Source organism: Rana temporaria, chromosome 2 (assembly GCF_905171775.1).
Source record: "Rana temporaria chromosome 2, aRanTem1.1, whole genome shotgun sequence".
In the NCBI taxonomy this organism is placed as follows: domain Eukaryota; kingdom Metazoa; phylum Chordata; class Amphibia; order Anura; family Ranidae; genus Rana; species Rana temporaria.
This window is the reverse complement of record NC_053490.1, coordinates 520670395-520678984: the sequence shown is the minus strand read 5'-3', so window position 1 is coordinate 520678984 and position 8590 is coordinate 520670395. Positions and strand designations below refer to the sequence as shown.

General features: G+C 46.7%; 1 long non-coding RNA gene across 2 annotated transcripts; it reads right to left on the bottom strand.

Moving 5' to 3' along the window:
- Positions 1 to 2457: 2457 nt before the first annotated feature.
- Positions 2458 to 4169, bottom strand: LOC120928014. 2 transcript variants are annotated; one of them, XR_005747159.1, is made up of 3 exons: positions 3965 to 4167; positions 3746 to 3860; positions 2458 to 2496 (listed from the first exon to the last, which is right to left on the bottom strand). It is a non-coding gene; the product is annotated as an uncharacterized LOC120928014 (long non-coding RNA). The 2 variants fall into 2 exon arrangements; XR_005747160.1 differs by lacking the exon at positions 2458 to 2496 and adding an exon at positions 3045 to 3101 and having other exon boundaries at positions 3965 to 4169.
- Positions 4170 to 8590: the final 4421 nt, after the last annotated feature.

Sequence of the window (8590 nt, the reverse complement as noted above, 5' to 3'; positions counted from 1 at the left end):
AAGGCCCTAGTATATCTACCATCCTTATATACTACAAATGGGCACCAATGCTAATGGGGCGCAAGCGCGGATGCGCCTAGGCATTCGCCTGAGCCCGTGGACATGTCAGGAGGGACATTATTGGAATTGTTCCCATGCATTCGCAATGGCCTCTGTCTCTGCATATCTGCTCTGCTATGGCCAGCAAGTCCCTGACAATCAGTCTTAAGCGCAAGGATATTAATAAATACCCTACTAGATTGATGGAGGCCAAACGCCACGTGAGGGAGTCGGAAGACATGCTTCACCATCATGCTGCTGTTCTGGACTGGACCAAACTGTCCGGCTTTTGGTATCTGCTTCCTGGCCAAATCTGATAAGAAGTGAATGATTGCCTGCACACATACAAAGTAAGCTCACTGACAGAAACTGCAGTGTGGAATTACTTCTCTTTTTTATTTCATGCTCCTTGATTTATATATGGTTGTGAAATGAATATTCACACATGATCATGAATATGTAATATTAATCTTGTGACGTTCCGATTTGTAAGCTTTTAACTATTTCATGTCAGGATGGTGCGAGGCCCTAGAGGAAATGGAAAAAGCTATTTCTATGGAAGAACTAGGGGGAGTGTTTGCGGCCTCAGCACTAGGTAAAAGCCCGGGACCTGATGGCTTCACAAATATGTATTACAAGAAATTTGCCTCAATTTTGCAAGCCCCTCTTTGTAGACATCTTAACTCTGTATCAATATCCAAACCATTGCCTCCAGAGGCATTGCTGGCATTTGTGACGGTTATTCCGAAGGAGGGGAAAGACCCCCAGTGCTGCTCCAGTTATAGGCCTATCTCCCTCTTGAATTCCGACACTAAGTTCCTGTCTAAAATCCTGGCCCTAAGACTACAAGATCACATAGTCAAATTGATTAATTTGGATCAAACAGGGTTCATGAAGGGTCGAGAGGCCAGAGATAATACCATCCGGGCCCTGCATGTACTTCACTGGATGTATAAAGGACCAAATCAAACTCTGAATGTGGTAATCTCAATAGATGCGGAGAAAGCCTTTGATAGAGTGGGATGGGGATTTATGGTTGGAGTTCTGAGGGAGATGGGCTTGAAAGAACGGATGATGGGATGGGTGATGGCATTGTATGCGGACCCTAGGGCGAGGGTTAAAGTTAATGGTAGACTGTCAGACTATTTTGGGATACGTAGCGGGACGAGACAGGGGTGTCCACTGTCCCCATTACTTTTTGCTATGGTACTGGAACCTTTCCTACGTACAATAAGGGGGAATAATAGGATCAAGGGGATAGGTATTGGTTCAACAGAGCACAAGATATCAGATTATGCGGATGACCTATTGTTGTATCTTTCATCACCTCAGGAGTCCATGACAGAATTGATGGTGGAGATAGAGAAATTTAGTCTTATATCAAACTTTAAAAAAAATATCGAAAAATCGATGTTGATGCCAGTTCATGTGCCAGTGAGGTTGAGGAATAAGCTGCAACGATTATTTCCCTTTGTATGGCGTTTAGACTCCCTATCATATCTAGGGACATATATAACCCCAGACTTAAAATGCCTATACGATAAGGTGACCAGATTTTTAAAATGAAATCCGGGGACACTAGCAGCAATCAGCGACTCTCTGCCCGTCGACGCCCGCCTCACAGCCTGTCAAGTCTATCTCTCCGGGGCCCTGGCTACTACTGGATGGGGTGCAGAGGAATATCCCTCCACCAGGGAAGGCAAGGAGATAAACAGGCAGGCGACTGGCCGGGACTTGAGCCAAGGCAGAAGAACATGCGAGTGGAGCGGAATGGGCATACACCCAAAACTAAAGAAATATTCCCTCTGCTCTGACCAGCACATGATCATCAGAAAGGGGCACAGATAATGGAAAAAAATACACCCCCCCCTTAAGCTAGTAGGAGCGGCGGAGTGAAGGTGTGAAATTCTGATTTTTTTTTTATTCTGCACTGAATGTCTATGAAATTGCCCCAGCCCCTGTTCAAATCCAATCCGGGGACAGACTTGGTCCGGGGACAGTGTCCTCAATCCGGGGACTGTCCCCTGAAATGGGGATGTCTGGTCACCTTACTATACGATCTAAACTATGGGCCCCTGCTTGTATCTATATTAAAAGACCTGCAGAAGTGGAGAAGTCTTACCCTGAGATGGTTTAGTAAAGAAAAGAGAAAATTACCCCTAGGGGCTTTGTGCTGCAGCAAGGAATAGAAACGTACCAAAAGATATATAAAAGTATAAATTTATTTAAATATATTGTACGGAAAAAGCCCCAAACAGTAGGGACTCAAGATATGAACTTGGTAAAAAACATAAGTCATACATAGCAAATAAAAACACAAGGTAGAACAAGTACAGACATAGCATAACAGTACTGTAAGTATACAAATACTATGGGCGAAAAACACCCCTACGCGTTTCGACCTTTTATAAGTAGCGGTCTTCTTCAGGGAGTATTAGTTAGACGCTGCCATAGGTTCTGTAAGAAAGAAAATACATACAAAGAGAGATACATATAGATAAGTGGGACATAATAACAGAAGAACACAAAGAGGGCCCGCCACCCACAGCCATATAGGTAGATGGCAGGATGCGGGTAAACCTCCTACAAAAGTGGACTAGTGTAGAAAATCCCACTGCCACTCACCCAAGACGTCCAATGGAAGGCGTAGACCCGGACCAGATGAACCACTGCCGCACCATCAAAATCCCCCGGGGGGTACCAGAGGGGTGGAAAAAGGGGAGAGGAGCTCCCCTGGGTCAGTGTAGAAAAGGTGCACCACCAAGAGAGGTACCGCCCGGGCCTACGAGAGGTCACCAGATAGCGCGCCAAATCCGCGCCCCAAGGCGGGCCGGAGGGGGGGGGCGGCAGGCAGAAAGGGGGGGGAAGGAGGGCAAACCGAGGTGGGGAAGGAGCACAGGGAGGGGGGCAATGGGGCCGGGGATGGCGGATAAGGCCAAGCAGGTGGGGACGAGCACACGCGCCTGGCTGAGTCACAGGGGGGCCCGACACCACCGTGTACAACGGGATGGGTAAGTTGGGGTGCGGGGGAGCGCTCCACTCCTAAGGTTGCGGTGAAGACCCTGTAATGTAAATACACGTATATGTATAAGACTGGGAAACATGTCTAGAGAATAAAAATGGTAAATATATGAGTACACGCCAGGCTGAACAAGAAGCCTGATGTGTAGGCATGGAAATTGCGTGAGGGAGATGCACAGGGGAGAAAAAGAGATGTGGGAATGAGGGGAAACAACAAAACAACAATAGGACACAGAGTGAAAACAAACCAAAAATAATGAGCATGGTAAAAGTACATAAAACAAAACAAAGAAGGTGTGTAAGTGACTGAATGAATAACAATGAAGAATGCAGTGTGTGGTCTAGTGAGAAATGTGGAAGTGTATGTGAAAGGGATGTGGTAGAGCAGCAGTGTGAGGTGGGAAAGCAAAAGAAAAACGGAAAACAACGAGGGAAGAAGAGAAAAAGGATGAAAGGGGAACAGGAAATATGGGGAATGTTACAGTGAAAAAGAGAAGAAAAAAGGAATACAAAAAAATAATAATAAAAATGCTGATAATAATCATGTGACTAAGTGTATGAGTGATCTATGGGTGTGTGTGCATGTGAATGAAATTATGAAAACAGGTGAATAAGAGGAGGGTGGGAAAAGAAACTGCAAGGGAAAGGGGCTAGTATGGAAACAAATGAAAAGGTGAAAAAATACCTGTGCTATCTGTAAAGCTCACAGAGGTAAGATGGTCGGATGGTAAAATGGTTGAAGCTGTAGCCTTCCTGTTAAGGAGGGATGTTGAGACACCTATTGAAGGAGGTGCTGACGTCTGTTGAAAAGTAAACGAAGTAGAAGAGTAAGATAATAATGGGGATACCGGGGTGGATGGCAGGTTTGCAGGAAAAGGAAAAGAGAGCCAAGGCTCCCACTTACCTTCCTGCAGCCAAAATCTGTCATAACCACCAAACACAGTCGCCGTGGGATCTGGATTTGTCCCAATGAGGCTGGCTGCTTATATAAGGTATATCTTGAACAGGTGAGGGAGTGCACTCCCTCTACACCTGTAGCAACCCCACCCTATGATGCAGTAGGGGGCGGGCCCGGATGGACCCAACCCTGCCCGGGAACCACACCCACCGCTGTGGCAGGTGTAAACATCGCCGAAGATCCCCCCCACCACACACCCCCCCCCCACCCCACAGGGAAACCCCCCCATCCACGGGAACGCCACACCCACCCCCCCCCACACGGCCAAACCAAACCCACCGCGCACGCAGCAATAACGCGCGCCCAGGCCGCCATGAGGCGGCAAGTGGTGGCCTCCCCGGCGTTCCAGAAGGGACTGTTAGGTCCCCGGTGTACCAACTCCATCCTCCTCGTCCAAGGACGGCAATGCGCAGGCATGCAGGTGGTGTGAGCCGCGCGCGGTCACGCGAGGCGTCGGCGCCATGACGCCATCGCGACCCCGCGCTCGGCAAGGGCGCGTGCTGGCCGCTAAGGGACCTGGGACGCCGCCGGCAGGCGCAGAAACTCCCCCCAGTGGCCAGCGGGAAGAAGGCCACCAGAGAAAAAGCACAAGAACCGGGGCCAGCCCGGATATGTGCAGAGTCCCCGCCTGCCGTGAGGCCCAGGGAAGGAAAAATCTCCTGCTGGCTACCGAACCATGTGCACCCATGGAGCCCCCAGGGGAAAGATGATGGAAGGATGCGGATGTGGTGACGGTCCAGGCCCGGAATCCAAGAAATGGACGTCCATGGGGGGTGGTAAAAATCTGAAAAAATATTATTAAAGTATATGTTAAATGCAGATTGCTGTGCGATCATATTTGGGTAAATGCTCCGCATCAGAAACAGATGCAAAGTACATTTGTATCGTGTAAGAAATTAATATACCAAATGGACATATTAGTCTGAAACAAACAAAATAATGTATATAAGAACAGAACAAAGAAATGATAATAAAATCATAACTAAATTGGAGAGCTGAGCGTATTATAAATAAACATACACACTTGGAAAGGGGATCCAAAAGGGGGAAAAAAACCAACCATATACTGATGGAAACAAAAAACCTTCAAAGAACAAACCGGGGAGGACATAGGACGCAAACATGTAGGATGAGAGGTAGGTCGCCATACAAGGCGACCATAACTCTCCTGCGTCCTAGATTAAGTCGGTTTTCCCGGATGTAAACCCCTTTCGGGGAGGGAGCAAAGGAGATGGATTCGTTCAGGCCTGGGTACACCGTGGCATGGGGTATGAAAATCCACCTTTGCTCACACTGGGGGAGGGCTTTGTTCCAATCGCCGCCCCTGATCGGTATATGAACTCGATCAATGGCGGCGAAGGTGGTTTTAGGCATTTTGTAATTGTGTTTAAAAACCACATGCCTGCCAAAGGGCAGGTATCGGTTTCCAGTTTGCATGTTAAATTCGTGCCTGGCTGCACGACGTCAAAATTATTGTTTAGTCTTGCCAACGTAGAATGCATTGCATTCACATGACAATAGGTAGACAACTCTGCGGGTCTGGCAGTTAGCGAAATGGTGTGGAAAAAACATCACACCGTTGGGTAATGGGAAGGATTTCTCCTTACGCATGAGGGGACAATGCGAGTACTGGCCGCATGGAGAGGTTCCAAATGCGGGACAGTGTTTCTTTGTGGTGGCCCCTTTAAATTCGCTCTGCACTGGCTTGTCTTTTAAGGACATGGCCTTTTTAAAAGTAATGGAAGGAGAACCAGTAACAAGTTTGTTGGTCTTTGGATACTCATGTTGAACAGATTATCAATGGTATGTCAAAAAACAATTGAATCAAAAAACCAAAATGCATAAATAAATACAACAGACCTAAAGCTCATGTCCTGAGTCCATGGGTGTGAACCCTGGGGAACGGGTGTTTAGCCACCCAACAGTGTCCTTAATCCGGGGACTGTCCCCTGAAATGGGGATGTCTGGTCACCTTACTATACGATCTAAACTATGGGCCCCTGCTTGTATCTATATTAAAAGACCTGCAGAAGTGGAGAAGTCTTACCCTGACATGGTTTGGTAGGGTAAATGTGATTAAAATAAGTGTAATCCCTAGGCTTATTTATGTCCTACATACCATCCTTATAACCCTCCCACAATTATTCTTTAAACAACTAAGGAGGGCCTTCTTGACTTTTGTATGAGGAGATAAACACCCTAGTAGGGATGAGCCGAACATACCCGTGTTCGGTTCGCACCAGAACCTTCGAACGGACCGACCGTTCGCGCGAACATTTAGAACCCCATTGAAGTCTATGGGACTCGAACGTTTAAATTCAAAAGGGCTCATTTTAAAGCCCAATATTCAAGATATTGTTGGAAAACGTCTTTGAGAACCCGGGTCTTGTCCCAGGGAACATGTATCAATGGAAAAAAACGTTTTAAAAACTGTAGTTTTTTTCTGGAGCAGCGATTTTAATGATGCTTAAAGTGAAAAAAAAAATCCTTTAAATATCGTACCTGCTGGGTGTCTATAGTAGTGGCACATGTTTAGAAATGTCCCTGCACAACATGAGATTACTCTCAGAAAAAAAAGTAATTTAATACTGCTTGCGCCTTTAATGTAATGTTTGGTCCCTGCAATATGGATAAAAATCATTGAAAAAAATAGCATGAGTTTCCCCGCCACCACTCCCCCCAGGTCATTACAAGACCCAGTGCCGATCCTGACCTCCCTGGGGCCCTAAGCAAAATGACATGGCACATTAAAAATGAGAAGCAGGGGGCGCTGACGACAGTGACATGTCACATTAAAGAAAGTTGAGAAGTGGGGGGAGGGGGTGTTCTGCTGTCGGAAATGACTCAGCCAGCGAGTTTAGAAGCGGGGTGAGGGGGCGAAAATGACTTCTCACCAGGCGGGGCCTCTAGTAATTTGGGGGGCCCTTTGCAGCTTTGCGGGGCCCTAAGCGGCTTGCATAGTGAGCCTATAGGGAGGATCAGCCCTGACAAGACCCTTTGGCCCTATATACTTTGAACAGCAGTATACAGCCGGTGCAAACAAGACAAGTAACTGTAGGTTTGTTAAGTAGAATCTGAACCATGTCATACTTTGCTGCTGCATATTGCACAATTTCCTAAAGAGACCCTCAACAAACTACATGACACTTGTGCCTGGTGATGAGGCCATTGATGTTCCAGTGGTGGCCCGTGAGCCTGTGGCCATACAGGCTTGGCCCCCCAAAGCGCACGTGCTGTGTGGCAACAATATGTCGATTATTTTAGGGGTGAGGGGGGGCATTACAATGCCAGATCTTGGCAGAATAAATAATTTTTTTGGGAAAGAAAAATTCAAGAAAAAAGGGGGGTTGCCATCCGGGGCCCCCTTTGAACAAATTCTGTGAAGTACTCCTGTTCTATGAAGGCCTCCATTATTACACGTGCAGTAAGAGTGACTGCGTTTATGGGCAAAAAACAGCAAACGTGCAGTAAGAGCGACTGTGTTTATGGTCAAAAACAAAGCAAACGTGCAGTAAAAGCGACTGCGTTTATGGGCAAAAACACAGCAAACGTGCAGTAAGAGGGACTGCGTTTATGGGCAAAAAAACAGCACACGTGCAGTAGGAGTGACTGCGTTTATGTGCAATTAAATAGCACACGTCCACTAACAATGAGTAATACAGTATGTTTAGGTGTAAACTAAACTGCATGCAGGCAATACAACACGTTAGAGCACTGCAGCTAGCACAATCTACTGCCTAACAATAGGAATAGCTGATCTAGCTAAGCTATACAGTGTATAAATATATGTACAACGCTAGGATGTGTATATATATATATATATATATATATATATATATATATATATATATATATATATATATATATATATATATCCTCTACACACTGTAAATTTAACTAAACTGACTAGCCTGCCTGCTCTATCTATCTATCTATCCATCTGGTAGAAAAGACACTGGGGCTGATTTACCAAGCCTTTACTCCATGACTCATGGAGTAAAAGCAGGAGTAGCATCCGTTTTGACATTTACTATTGAAATACGCTGCTAGTGCAGTGTATTTCAGTAGTTACTAAAGTGCTCAGTGCGCCCAGGAGAGGGCACATGGTGCGCCTGATAGACCTGGCGCACGGCACATTGAAATGTAAATATCGGGGATTCGGGCGGGAGCTTATTAGGGGGGAGGGTGGGGTGATGCAGGGGAAGTGTTGTGACATGTATTTGAATGTGTTTGGCGGTCCGAATTGAAAGTGAAAGTGTTTTTTGGAAACCGATCCCCGTACGCTTGCACAGTGCGCCTGAACCTCGGGAGGTTCATTTTTATACTGGGCATGCGTACAGGGAAATTTCAGGGATTCCCATGCGCCTTGTCAGTACGCCGAGAAAATCTTGGTAAATACCAAGCGGCGTACCCGTGATTGCGCTGCGTGACGTGGCGCACGGGAATCTCCGACCTGTTTTCAGCCTGCGCTGACCATGAAGGGGAACTCCGTGCCAAATTTCAAACTTGAAATCGGCGCGGGTCCCCCTCCAGGGGTACATTAGGCTCTTAGGCTTGGTCTGGAATGTGAGG